We start from the raw sequence: 12524 nt of genomic DNA on the forward strand, positions 1-12524 counted from the left end.
ATTGGCATCCTATGAGCGCTCTAACCCGTTTTCTTTCTGTCTCCATCCATTCAATTACATTTAATGGAGCAAACTTTCATTAAATAGTAGCACACGTTCTGGGCGGATGGCTCAGTCAGCTGTGCTCAGACAGCAGCAATGAAGCTGCCTGGTTCTCTCGCAAGAGCCGCCTCCGCACAAGCACAGAGAGCCCTCTAATCTGTGCCAATCAGATGACGCTAAACAGCCATTTGTTGTTGAATTGGGCACCAGCGCACACCCCCTCCTCATATCAGCAGCAACTGCAGACCCGAGCAAATGCTGGCAACGCAGCAGAAGCAGGCGAGGCGGCGAAGGTGACAGAAATAGCAGAGTGGTGAATAATGGAGAAAAAGAACTGTGGTGTAATTAACATGGTGGCTGGAGGCTAATGTACTGTAGAGAGATAAAGAAAGCGTGTGAAGTGAGGGCGTTGAGAAACAATATGGAGGAGAGATAGAGAAATTACGAGAATTGAAAAGAATTGGAGAGTGGGAACGTTTTGAGAAAGGAACATTTTGGAAGAAAGGAAAACTGAGACATAGAGTGTGAGAGAAAAAATGCTGTCTTCCTAATGAAAGAGGAAATAAAATTCTGGTAATGGACAGAGTCATTCTGTCATATTACATGATAGAGGGATGATCCTGTGTCAAAATCAACAAATATACTGTGTGTGAATCAAATCTGTGCTTCTGTTAAGCAAGAAAACACATTTAATGCATTTAACACAAAATACTGGTACACAATGGTTGAGAGATGGAGGAAGAGAAACAGAATGTAGATGATAATTACATGTTGCCCAGCAGCACATGGTCTCACTAGCTCCATCTTAATTATTTAAAAGCAACTTGCACATAGAACTTGTTTAAATCCAATCAAAATGACCAAAGAGTAAATAAGGATGTCACGTTATCCGTCACCTCATAGCACAGGTGACTTACTGAGCTGCAGAAAGAAAGCAGTGGATTCACAGCCATCACAAAAGAGCTGCAGATTCCCAAAATGGCGCTGCTCTGCGTGGGCAACAGTGAGCTTGAAGAGCTCTGCAGTACAGTGAGGAGGAAGAGGGAGTAAGAATGAAAGCAGCTCACTCTTCGAGACATGTGCACGTGTGGTTTTCTATGTCAGAGGAGAAAAGAAGGACAGACAGACAGATACATGTGCAAGGAGAGAGAGAAAGGACAGGATTTAAAAATGAGCAATCAGAAAAGGGAATTACGAATGAAACTACTTTGTAATTCAACAAATTCCTACATGATCTCTGAGACTTTAAAGCTTTGTCATCATAGACATGCATTAAATGATGTTTGTTATCTTTCAAGAAACCAGCAGCAGTAGAAAACAAGATAGGTAAGATAAATAACAGGATAAATGAGGTAGCCTCTTCCGTTTATACTAGAAAACGGAAATTGAATGAGGCAGAAAAACAGTGCAAAATATAAATGCACTGCAAATGACAAGAAATTAGATACATGGACATGCAAGCGTATATGTAGTGTCCTCGCTCTCTCTATATATATATATTCACCCATAATGAATAATAGGCACTTGAATGAGGTATTTGTTATCTCAACATTGAGGTCAGGGGCTGCAACTGCATCAAAGTTAAGAACTTATGTCACCTCTCACCTTCTCTGTGAGCTCTTATGTTAAATGTCAATACTGCCAATCACACTCATTCACCTGTAATTATGGTGATTTTTGTCAGACGAGATGATTGGAGCTTGTATGACGAGGCAGTTTGATAGATGCTGTACTTAAACGCCCCCATTGAATCAGCAATTGCAGCAAAGTTAAGACTTTCTCTAATCACGCTTAAACTTTTGACCCTGACTTTTAAATGTCAATAGATTTAATCACACAGTTGTTGTCATTTACTGGCATCGGTGCTGATTTTGTAACATTCTTAAGGAGAGGTGTGCTGTTTCAGACACAAATAAAGAAAACTTAATTGTAGTAGCCGGACCATTCTGTCAGGTATTGCCACATTGTAAAATCAACACATCCTAAGCACAACAAACAAACATATCTTTTCTAGTGTTTGGTGCTTTATGTGGACAGAAGATCTCCAGAGGGAATGTCCTGGAAACACTAGTGTGGATCCCATTTTTACACCAAATGAGCTGGTATAATATTAGAAAGATTGTACAAGGCTTAACCAATATTAGATGTTTGAGGCTATTAAAAATAATTCACTCATTCAAGTTCAGATCAAAGACCTAATGTATTAAACACAATTGCTGGTTATAAGCTATTTATTCTTTGTAGAAAGGGGCTTATTTAAGTAAAGGTTGGACGAAGGTGGCTATAATGTGCAGTGAATATATAGTAAAGAAACCCTGTTCTTTCCTGCTAGCTTCCGATCCCGGGCTGTGCCAGCATGTGCTGCGGCCAAGGAAGCTGTCTCACATTCAAGCAGGAAACACATCTCGGCCACTTCCTGCTTCCCCTGAGGAAGTGACAGAGGTTCGAGTGAGCCAGTTACACTCAAGACCGAAGCCTGGGCGAGAGGGATCTTCCAGGAAAAATAAAGTGAAAGCACTCAGAAACTGGTTGTGCGATACCTTAATACACAACAGATTATCTACTCAAGCGTTGGGGTGTGTAAACACTACTCTGGTGTTTTTTGAACCGCCGCAGCTGCCACATTTTACAATACACTAACACAACTCAGAGAGATACCAAAGTGCTGAGCCTCTAAACAAATTGACTTACTTCTTGGATAGTAGTGGATTCAGGATCAATCATGCTCTTTGAACTCAACAAGTGTTTTCTTCTAATCTACTCTCTTATTGATTCCTGACGAAACTAGACATTGTATCTTTACATAACAAAACACAACTCTCCCTTAAGAACGCAACGCTAATCCTACAAAGATCTGATCCCTCATTTTAAGCCCAATTTGGCACAGAGTGAAGTACTTTTGGAATAAAAATCGCATTTAAAGTTAGTTTTTTGGACAAATCCACGCATATAATGGTTTAAATCTGCCGTGGACAATATGTTGTCAAGCTTATTTGTATTTGATCCATGTAAATGCAAAGGTGGTGGTGTTCATTTGAATAAGATGTGACTCACCAGGATACATCCATTTACGAAAACTGTAGACCGATGAACCATGATGGTGCCGAGGCCATTGTCAAAACCCACACTCTGCTAATAAACCCTGTGGCAGTAAGAAGAAATTGCATCATTTGTTTTGGGGCTCCTGCTGACAGGTAGGTAGAGTTTTGTTTTTGCCCAATTACAGGGGGAAAGTGATGAGACGGGATAAGTCCGGCCACCAGAACATACCTAATGAGGACGTGGTGAGGCTGGAGAGACACACTCATTTGAGCCTGCGGCAAGTGCATTCGATTTGTACAGAATGGCCAGAATGAAGTGGCAGAGAGAGTGATAGAGAGAGATAGGGAGAGATAATGGAAGTGAGAAGGATTGATTCCTCACTCAATGTGAGAGCATGTGGGAGGAGATGAGATGCTGTAACTGAAAGTGGGAACAGAGATGGAAACAGAAAGTCCACTAGCCCCTCATTCTCTTCTTTCCATGCATCCATCCAACCATCTCACGCATAGAAACACAGCTGGCACAGGTAACCGCCCATAACGATTCAAATCACAGGCACGGTGCATGCATCGTATCTAAATCTATAATTCAACCAGTGATGCATCAAGGCTGTGCAACGTTGATTGACCGAGCAAAACCTAGAAACTGAACAGACTGGATGAGAGTATCCTGTTTCCATTTAATGCATGAAGAACAGAAAGACGCCTTCAGTTTTTAGGTCAGGGTTACGTTTGGCGACTGCTTTGCTACTAAAGAGCCACAAAAATGAGGCTTTAATGTGTTTGTTATGCAACAGAATGCTAAATATGCTCTTCTATTTACAGTCTATTACAAATTTTGAATGCATCTTGTCTTTAAATAGACTTCTATAGCTCGAGGACATCCAGACTCTGCGATCCTGGTGGCTTCGAAATGAAAAAAATAAACTATCAAATGTTTTTTCTTAGCTTTCCGTTTTTGATCCCTTTCTCCATCTCATTATATTCCTCTCTTCCACTTTCTATTATCATCCCTGTCTCACTTCCCTGGTGTGTTTTCCTTTCCCTCTCAAAAGCATCTCTCATTCTTTTCTCCCCCTCGTAATTATGTGAATATGGTATAGTGTATGTGTGTATATGTGTGTGTTTGTGTGCGTGTGTGAGTGCGTGGGTGCGTGGGATGGGAGGAGAGCAAAATTGCAGGCTGGAGGAGGAGGAGGTGAGATAGAAAAAGAAGAGAGGGAAATAACTAGACAGAGAGAGAGAAGCAAAGCATTTACTAGAACAAAACACGATGTTTGAATCTCATAGATGAGTCGCCTACTCACCACTATTTATCTCACTTACTCAATTTTAAAAATCAATATTATTCCCTCAGTATATTATAATGTTATCATTCTTGTGCTACAACTGGACTATAATAGAGTTGCTAGTCTCACCATCTGTGCAGTGTCATTACATGAGATCTCCGTAATTCAAGGTTGCAATGTAAGCCTTACTGAAATTAAAGAAAATCTGTGATTCTTAGTTAAGAGTCAAAATGTCCCGTCGTTAACCAGGAGAAGCAAAAGTTGTTATTAAAACTTGATGATTTTCAGAGGAAATGTCTTGCTGAAAAGAATAAATGTAGAAGTAATCTTAACATCCTTACCGAACATAAACCCTAAAACCTGAAACCCAAATGAGAAAGTTGAATACTCACAGAAAATCGCAGTATCTTGTCAAAGCCAGTGAGCAGCAGATGAGACAGCATGAAAGCTTCACGATGAGCCTGAAAGAGGAAGGAAATACATGTAAAAGAGGATCGGTGGTGTCTGGGTAGTAAAATGTGCAGCAACTGGTAACAAGTATACGAAACAAATGTAAAACAAAAACCCTGATTCACAAGCTTTTCAAATTCTTTCACAAGGTTCAAGTAAAGATTGATTCAAACTTTAATCCAACTGTAAAAAACTATATATTGATCCATGACTGCAAAAATGGCAAATGATATCCCAGTGAGCGTGATTAGTTGCTTGACTTTTTTAACCCGTCTTAATTCATTGGCATTATATTTTCTTCTGTTATTAAAGAAACATGTTTGGCCTGGCGATGATCCTCGTTGGTCTCCGAGACTGAGACAGAGAAAACAGAGCCTTTCAAATTCTGAGCAGTGACCAAGGAATGTGTGCAGAAAGTAATGATAGAATGCATTTTCATCCCATTTTGAGTATCAGAAATGGCTTAAGCGGGGGATCCTACACTTTGGCATGAGAACTGACAAATGCAGTCTTTTTAAAACGGCTGATTGATAAATAAAGCAACATCAAATACAAACATACAGTCCAAAATGTTTTGCTTGTTAAAATCAGCTCCAAAAACCTCTGGGGTAAAATGCCAGTGCCAACTTCAACGTCGTATCTCAGAGTGATTGTAACAATCCAAGTTCAAGCACCAGAAAATCATCCTGACTGCCCTCAGCATAATGGATGGTTTCCAGTACAGTAATGATTATTTACAATTTTTATAGTTGGCTTTTTGTGGTCGGACATCAGGAGTAAAAATAACAAAACGCACTTCAGGCAAAGAATGTTAATTGTACATTTGGTCACAAAGGTTAACTAGAGTTCACTGTCCAGTGTATTCACAGCTAGAACAAGTCGTCTTACAGTTGCACCACACATGTATTTCATTTCCTCTCGGTGGAGGCGGCCTGGATTTCCAGGAGAATTATGGCAGTGTGCAGAGTAGCTGTCTGTTCCATCTGTGTGGTTCCACAGATTCATTTGATTTGACCTGGTTTGTGGTCATTACTCATGACTATCAACTTTAATATTTCGCTTCCCACCAGATATCACCAATCCAGTAATTATCTCGTTAGGCCCGACTCAAGGCGGTATGGTTTGACAGATGTGACAAACACAATCTGTATGACCAGGGCTTGATGTGAGTGAGAGCCTAATTGAACCAGCTCCGCCACAGACAAATTCATGTATAAGGAAATATGACCTAGTTAAGTAGTATTACCAAAAACAGCCATATTACCATCTAAGGAAGAAAATGTTTCATGTGAGGCTTTAAGAAACAAATGACAACCTCTGTTTAGCAGATGTGATCAGCAACATGCACATCAATTCAATACCTCATGTTATCTGCATCATTCAATCAGACAAATGCTGACACACCTCATCTTGTGATCAATTAACTCCCCCGACAACAATATGCTGCAGAAACCCTGCAATTGTAAACAACAGTCTACTGTATGTACTAAAAATCCCTTTACATAATATGCTGTTTTGAGCTGCCAACAAAAAAAGTTCAAAAAAGTCACATATAGTCATAATATTTTGAATTCCTAAATGCCTGTCATAATAAACTAAGCACGTAACCTTCCATTTCTTCTAAACCCATTTGTATCTTGTCTTATTTAACTCGTCAGCTTCACTGCTTTATCTGCATACGCCAGACTGTTGGTTCAGACTGCCGACCTGGACCTTGAACTTCTATGTAGTGTTTTTCTGCATGATGGGATTCAACCCTAATGAGGCCCGCTAATGGTCTGTGCATGTCAGTCTGGGAGAAGCCTTCCACTCAATCTGGAACACGTGTACATATTCCCTCAGTATGCACTCGCCCCTTCATCACTATCTGCAGTAAACTATTAACATGCAATGGAAGTTAGTATTTAAACCTAAATTAGACACACAGTCCAGTAACTATGTTGACAATCTCACCAGTTATCCACTGGGACACCGGTGGTGACTGCTGCTGCATCGTCTGACTTAGAGCGCTTAGCAAGGCTACATTCTCTCAGGAACTTATCCATTAGCTTTGCTCTCTATCACTAGTTAATGAATGTGAGTCCCTTATCACCACATTGAGAAAGCATAGCCGCAGTCTGATCGCAGTCCCCTGACAACAAGGGGAGTTAAATATGAAACCACACTTTACACTTTTGACAGTTTTGTCAAGAGTTTTGAAATCTGAATCATAAACTGGTTGTTCAGCTAGCAAGATAAACCAATAGAAATTCAGAACTCTTTCAATTACTTATTGGTCACGACAACTATAAAAGTACTGCATAATTAATCAAGCTTGTCTGGGGAAGTAGAGAAAAGTTGCTGCAACGACAGCTTGAGCAAGGCTGTGACAGACTGAAGAACTGGATCAGAAAAATAACTACAAGGGGGACTCGCAGACCATTCCTTCACCAAAGCTAAATGTGGATATCGCCCCAAACTTACAAAGAAAGAAACACAGATAACAACATTTCATGACTATTCAGACAAATACCCTGACAGATGCTCAGTGCTATGAAAGAGGAACAGTATAGTAGGGGGAATCAGTCGAGTTTCAGAAGGAGAGCAGACAGATAACAGGTTTCAGAGAGCAGAGAGAGAGAAAGACAAGGTAAGAAAATGAAGGGAACAAAACAGGTCAGTGCTGATGAAGCCATAGAGTGGGCTGGCAGTGGTGCTCATGTCTGAGGCCAATGTTTCAAGCGAATTCAGATGCGTTAACTCCAACCCCTGCTGCTACACACAGGGCCGCTGACGGGAGAGACTGACAAAGACGGGGACAATGAATTAACACGTATCAAAGACATTATTTAGCTTCTAGGCTTCACGTTACCTTGGATTTAAAGACAGCGTCCCACTGATTAAGTCAAGCATCAATTTAAAATTCAATGTAACATAAAGATAAACTTAAGTTGGCTAATAAAAAGACATTCTTACTGCACATTTGTGGCATGTTTCAGCCATTAGCCTTCCAATATGACAAAGAAAAGGGCTGTGATCAAGGGAAATATGGTCTTTGGCTAGATTTTCTAGGAGACAGGCTGACAGTACAAATCATGCTGTGGTAAACTGGATTCAGACAGAGCATTAGCTCAAGTTGCAGCATCGTAAAACAGACAATGTCCAGATGTCTGGCAGGACACACAAGAACGCAGAGGACGGTTTAAGGAGATAGCTCTGGGCCCAGTCAGCTACTGGTAGCCATGCTTCCATTCAAATGTACCAAAGAATTCAAAGGGATTCTATTCTGAATGTTTTTAAAGGATGAGGTGTCAATGAGTGCTCAGATTCAAGCAAATGCATCAAAACTTATTGGACTAAGCTGAAGCGGTGGAATAACTTTCACCGGCCAAATCTCTCACCTAGTCCGATTGAGCTGCATTCAACTTTAAAATAAATGTTTTATCGTTTGTCCGTTTCTCTTGGGAAGCGGGAAGTTTCGCATCTGCTTTTCTTTGCCTGACAGAGACAATGTGAAAGTAACGTGTTGATTCACACTGACCCTGACCTGAGAGGCTTACAGCCAGACAGGACCACCCTAAAAGGACAGTTTAGTTCTTTTAAGTTATTTTCTTACTTTTCTAAATGAATACCTGCCATGAGAACTGGTTCTTTGTATTTATGAATGGTCCTGTGGGTCGCATACGGCCTGAAGGCTGAACGTTTCCCACCCCTGTACTAAAGGAATGAAAAAAAGTCTCTATTTGTGTTGTTGAGGAGATATTATCTCTGGCGAAAGAATGTGAAGCTGTTGAACTCGAGTGAGCAGTGCATGGATCCAATTTTATTTAGTCTATCCCTGCTGAGTAGCTAACATTAACATCTGTTATCCAGACATCAGGCTGAGGTCTTGACACCCTATTAAGTGGTACAGGTTTGTATTAATCAACTCTTTTTTCGCAGGCAGGCTTAAAAAATATAGTTGTGTCCTTATTAGTTGTTTTTGCATTGGTGAGGTAGGCAGTTAATCTTTTATGGATGGTTGTATAAGGGGAAATGTGTTTACAACTTTATCAAAATGTGAACTTTACTGACATTTATATTCATTGACACAAAGAGTGGTGCTGTTAATATCCAGCCCTATAATCTGGACAAATCACATCTTAGTCTTAGCTTGTAAATTGTGACTTTCCGAGCATAGATTGTGACTTTAGGGTATTTATTTGTCGATAATATTGGCTTATAGGAGCCGTACTCATATAGCAGTATTAGCAGTACTAATACTTAACCTTTCAGTTCTGTATTTTTTTACTTTTCTTTCTGAAAGCCCCAGATGCACCTCATATATCCTCAAAATCAACACCTTTTTTCACAGCCCATAAAAATACCAACCTCACACCCCTTAAGCAGAAAATTCCCCCCATTATAGGAGTGAGCCTATAAAGTGTGGGATAGGCCATGACACACAGAGGGAGTGAAGGAGCTCAATGAAGCCACAAGAAAGTGTTCGCGGAAGCTCCGAGAATATATGGAAACTCATCGAGCATCAAATTCTCTCTGGATTTGATTTCAAAGACATTTCGAAGCCACTACCAGCCGGCATGTGCAGCTTTGTTCCTCTGCCACCTATCCTCACTTTCAGCCCATTCTACATCAATTGTCATATTTTTGGCTGAAATTCTCCAATGGGTCTCAGCTGCCTGCTTTTCACATTCCTCAGTCATGGGGATATAAGCTCCAGTTTTCCTCTCGCCCACTCCTCAACCCTGTGGAAAACAGGGAAACAGGCTGGAGGAGCCGCTGTGTCAAATCTATTTGTCGGGTAAATCTTCTTCAGGATGGGGCCTGGATTAGGCCAGCTTTTAGCTGCTGCTATTCAGCTAAACTGTGTGTGTGTGTGTGTGTGTGTGTCTGTGCTTCCACTGACGGCCAGTGAGCTTTGTCGAGAAGCTCCGGACTTGCCAGGAGAAATTCACCCAATGTACACAAAACCTTTACTTTAATCAGGCTTATGACTGTTAACATCTGAGTTTCCATGCAGCTTTGTGTGTTTAGTATTAATTAGAAGAGTACTGAAGAGAGGCAGGGTTAAGTGTCATATCAGTAGTGTGGTGTTACAGCCAAGTATCACTGTGGAAAGAGTCAATAAATAAGTTAAGCAAAGGAAATAAAGGAGAAAGCATGTGTGTGCCTGAAAAAGCAAAGGAATCCTCCGTGAGAAGAAGAGAGATGAGAAAATGTGGCAAGGAGGAAAAATCATGACCGAATAAGTGGATCCTCTGCTACGACAGTAAATCTCACCAGACCTGAAGTTGACCAGAGACAGAGAGAGAGAGAGGGGGGGGAGCTTGAGAGGAACAGAGGAGGCAAAAGTATAAAGAGAACAAAATCTGAGTAAAAAGAGGGGTTGAGGGTCCAAGAGGTGCTACTGTCGGAAATATCAAAGATAAGGTGAGACATAATAGAAGATGTTGAAGAGCGAGAGAAAGGTAGAGTCCCATCTTAAGTTCAAAAGTTCAACTGGAAAAACCTTCCCCTCGCTTCCCCTCCTGCTCCAGACTGCGATATTTCTGCACTTCACAGTGAAGAAAAGGAAAAGCAAAATATCAAAGATTCAGGTGGCCAGGGACGTGTGTGTAGCTATCTGTGTTCATAAGTGCATGTGCCTGTGCTCTGTCTCAAAAAGCCACCTGCACCTCCTGATACAGACCCAGGGCTGCAATAACATTTCATTTTTGCGGTGAACGCTGTGCTTCAAAAAAACAGACTTTTAACTCTTCAGCACTGCTGTGTAACCGCAGTCTGGCAAAATACAAGCTCCCACAAGTGTGTAACTCCTGTGTGTGTTTGTGTAGGTCTGTGTGGTGCCTATTGGGAACGCAGTGTGGTAAAACCTTAATAATGAAAGCTATAAATCACAGCTACCACATCCCAGGCCTCAAAGCTCATAAACACCAACCCACAACAGCCTGACGAGAAAAATATGCTTTTTTTAGTTTCTTCTCTCAGTCTTTTCCTTCTCGTTCACACGATGAACCACGGCAGTGCAAGGGGTGGCCATGGAACAGCCATGGAACAGCCAAGTCCCAACAAAGACTCTTCCAGGGTGATTTAGCAAGATATTTTCTCCCCTTAGACCCAACTTGAAATATATGCTATTGAGAAATATGCATGAATACATTCACCTTGTAAGGTGGCCCATGATTTTATAAAAATGTCCGTAAGCCTCCAGACTTTGTGGTGTTTTTTTGTGCAATGGAACCCGATGCTTTGTTTGTTTGCATGTAATATTAGATAAAGCTGTTTGTAATTGAATGCCAGAGCACTCACGTTTGCATATGAATTAATTCTGTATGCCTGATCTCTGATATAAAAAGATATCCTTCTTATTGTTTTGAATTAAATAAAGTATTGTCTGCAAACGTGGGATTTCATAGGATATGTCAAGAAATCTTGAGTCGCTACAAGGCAGAAAAGAGTTCAGATTTACCAACAGCCTTGGCACTGACTAACAGCTTATAAACAAGAATAACTGCTCTAACAGTGATACCCATAAAAGATGTAGGGAAGAAATCATATGCAAATGGGTTTTTTAATCCTGACATCTGAAGACACAAGCCCAGCACTTAAAGCAATTAGTGCAGAATCTTGTTCTCACTCTTCTCTTTGTTGTGCTGACACTCTAAATAACCTGAAAGTACCAGACACAGTCCCAAGGAGCTTCATTAACAGGCAAAGCCCAAAACATTGTCTGACAAGTTCTGGCGACTCAAGTTTAAGCACGGTAGATTCACTGGTCATCATTAATAACAAATCAAGCCCGCCCAAAGCAAGACATTTCATGCTATGAATAAACAATTGTCATGTTAGCAAACCTACGTAAATGAAAAAATCTTAGGTTAAGCTTTAATTGTACAAACTGAGGCAACAATAAGAAGTCTAGTAATCCTAACCTGACATATAGAAATAATTCCTGAACATCTTCTCAACCTTTTATCCTCATGTAGACGCTGAACTCTTTACATTTTTGCTAGATTGTAAAGATTGGAACCTCTATTAATGCTAATGTTGGCTACACAGCAGTGGCAAATACTAACATGTAGCACCTTTTAGGATTATTAGAAACTTAACCCTGCATTTACACGTTTCTCAGGCACATGATAGGAGAATCAGTGAAGCAGAAAATCTGCTCTTGTATTGATTAGTCCTAATCCAACTGAGAGGCAAACACAGTGAGGCCATCAGTCACAAGAAGAGGAGCGAGATTGACAACTGCATGTTTAATGGCCATGAGAAACGGTATGCAGGGGTTCCTGGGTAATCGCTGTTATGAGGAATGGGAGCAGTGAGGGACAGGGCTCCAGACAGCAAGCTCTGTGACTCTTTGACAGATATGAGGCTTTGTACCACCCCAAGGGGCAAAGGCTTTTGTATAAAGGCCTACTGCTAAACTTCTATGCAATGCCCTCAGCTCACAACCAAAGAAAAGGTCAGGCCATTGCTTGACTACAGGCATCTGGGGCTTTTCCTAGCCAAACAAAACAATTAAACGTGGGGGTCGGGACTTCTTGAGGTCCATTTTCCCTGGCTCTCACTGGCACTCTAAAACTTCTACCGCTCTTAAGTAAACGTATCTACTCGCTGCCATTTACCAAAAATGCCTTTCCACTTCTTTGTAGTATTTCTTCCTAACTGTTACCAGCCTACACTAAATTGTTTTTCAGTTTGATCTTTCTTCCTAGCT

General features: G+C 40.9%; 1 protein-coding gene across 1 annotated transcript in view; it reads right to left on the reverse strand.

The window, feature by feature from the left end:
- The window catches only part of sipa1l1 (signal-induced proliferation-associated 1 like 1), a 57540-nt gene that overhangs the window by 31840 nt on the left and 13176 nt on the right, over positions 1-12524 (reverse strand). Inside the window, exon 3 of the mRNA XM_053445501.1 lies at positions 4765-4833. The gene's annotated coding sequence lies outside the window, so the exon portion shown is untranslated. The remainder of the gene's footprint in view (positions 1-4764; positions 4834-12524) is intronic.

Source organism: Pleuronectes platessa, chromosome 17 (assembly GCF_947347685.1).
Source record: "Pleuronectes platessa chromosome 17, fPlePla1.1, whole genome shotgun sequence".
Taxonomy (NCBI): Eukaryota; Metazoa; Chordata; class Actinopteri; order Pleuronectiformes; family Pleuronectidae; genus Pleuronectes; species Pleuronectes platessa.